The 2,500-nt window shown below is 31.1% G+C and overlaps 1 pseudogene; it reads left to right on the forward strand.

Annotated features, from left to right (window-relative positions):
- Positions 1–782: 782 nt before the first annotated feature.
- Positions 783–2,500, forward strand: part of LOC137622602 (uncharacterized) — a 551,390-nt pseudogene continuing 549,672 nt past the window's right edge.

Consider the following 2,500-nt stretch of genomic DNA (forward strand, 5'->3'; position numbering starts at 1 on the left):
AGAGAGAGAGAGAGAGAGAGAGAGAGAGAGAGAGAGAGAGAGAGAGAGAGAGAAGAGAGAGAGAGGCTGTATAATTATATTACATTTAATTTCTTTATTTATTTCATCATATTTCATTGTGTGTATACAGTATGGACATGAGAGAGAGAGAGAGAGAGAGAGAGAGAGAGAGAGAGAGAGAGAGAGAGATGATGATGATTATGATGCGGGTGACTTTAATTATTCCATTATTTCATAATTTCAGTATAAATCTTTCAAGTAGAATATCATTTTCAACTTTAAAAACGACACACTTATAATCAACAAACTAATATTCATTTCCACTCGTGGACAGACACAAGTAGAATGAAAGATAGACATAAAAAGTAGTAAAACGACAGAGATGTAATCTGAAAGTTAACGTTTATAACATTATATTCTGACAAACTTTCAAATATCGCTTTGAGATGTGGCCAAAGCGGATCTCACACGATGCCAATTTTATGTTATGGTAATCATATTAAGGTCAAGTAGCCTAGTTTATTGAAATCGGTTTCAATTCTCAAAATGGAGTGTTTTTTCTTAAAAGATAATATGAAAATATTTTATTTCAACTATTATCAATCTATTTATTAAAATTTAGGTTTTAGTTCTAAAATTGTAGATGTGACATGTTTTTCGCCCAGCGGTGCCAAATCTGAGTTGAACCTCTGTCTTTCCCTCGAGGAAAAAATAATGTTTCTCTAACCGTTGACGCTTAAATAACTTAAACATTTCTCTGCCATTTCCACTTCCAGGTAACAACCCATGGAACGGAGACGGTGAGCGTGTTGCATTTGCAACCTGGAAGGCACCACCACATGAGACAATTGCTGTGTCGAGCTGAGAATCCCCTCCTGCCTCTGGAGACTCTCGAAGACATCATCACGCTCAACGTGGCTTGTGAGTTGCCTGGGGAAGAGTTTATTCAGTGGGGTGGAAGTGCAGGCAAATTAGTTATGAGATGTGGAAGGCGACCTGGGTTGGGAATTGCAACTTTTTTTTTTATTCTTAATTTAAAGTTTTTTTTTTTTATTAATGAATTTTTTTTCTTGTTATGAATGTATTTCTAAGAGTAATTTCTTTTTAAATAGGATATATTCGCTTTTTTATGTTCTTTTTTACTCATGGCCACGGTTAGCCATTGCATTTTTTAATTAATTTTTTTTTCTTATCTATGGACTTTTTTCTTGTTTTGAGTTATGAGGTGTGGAAGGTCACCAGGGTTGGGAATTGCACTTTTTTTCAATCTAAAGTTTTTTTTTCTATTATGGAATTTTTCTTGTTATGAATATATTTCTACGAACATTTTTAGCATTATTTTACATATATGCTTTTTTATAAGATTTTTTTTTATTCTTGTAAATTTTAGCTGTTATGAATACATATTTAGGAGAAAAAACTGTTTCGTTTAAAAATATGGGATATATACTTTTCATAGATATTTTATTTTCTATGAAACAACATGTTTCAGTGACAAAATATTTATGAAATATAGAATATAATATATTTTTCTGTTACACGAGTTATGAAGAATGTATTTTTGTCAGTAAAAAGTACATATATATTCTAAGGATTAAATATGTGGCCTTTTATGGAAATATATTCTTAATGAAAAAGGGGTTTTCAAGCGATAGAATATTTATAGAATTTATGAAGTAACCTTTTCTCGATTGTTCATTTGTTGGGAACAAACGAATTTTCTTTTAAATATAAATGAACAAATCTTTGATGTCTTTGTATTGACGTTTTCATGGAAAAAAATAACTTGGTTGGAAAATGATATATCAAAAGTTACTCTTATATCTTTATATACGGGATAGAATTTCACAGGAATCTTATTTTACATGAAAATAATGTAATAAAAAATAATACCATTTAACTTTCAAGTGAAATTATGAGAGAGATTACTCGTGTCATAAGTGGATGAGATCATGGAGATGGTTTGGGCATGCTCTTCGCACTCCCCCAAAAGAGATTAGTTCACCAAACGTTTAACTGGAATCCAAAAGACACTAAAAGAGTTGGAAGACCCAGTCCTACATGGCTGAGGACTATGCAGCGTGGAGTAGGAAATGATGAATGAAGAAGTATTTATTTAAAACCTTAAGATAGAGACAATTGGCGAAATCCAACCGAGGAGATGATGATGATGACGATGATGATGATGATGATGAAATTTTAAATACTGTGTTTCCATCTAAATAATTTGGATGGCATCATTGCAAACCGATTTAATTAAACATTGAAAACTAATACAATTAAATGGAAGCCAATAATTGTATGCTTAAAATAAGCTTGTTAGGCAAGTCTCATTAATGGCTTTACAAATATAAAAATCAACTCTACACATTCAGTCCCTGATATATTTTATACAAGAATTCATGATGACAAAAATCAAATAACAAGTTATTCAAAATCAAGAATTTATTACAATAAAGCTTAATAATATCAATTATTTATATATATGCGAATACGTACA

This window comes from Palaemon carinicauda, chromosome 29 (assembly GCF_036898095.1).
Source record: "Palaemon carinicauda isolate YSFRI2023 chromosome 29, ASM3689809v2, whole genome shotgun sequence".
NCBI lineage: Eukaryota > Metazoa > Arthropoda > Malacostraca > Decapoda > Palaemonidae > Palaemon > Palaemon carinicauda.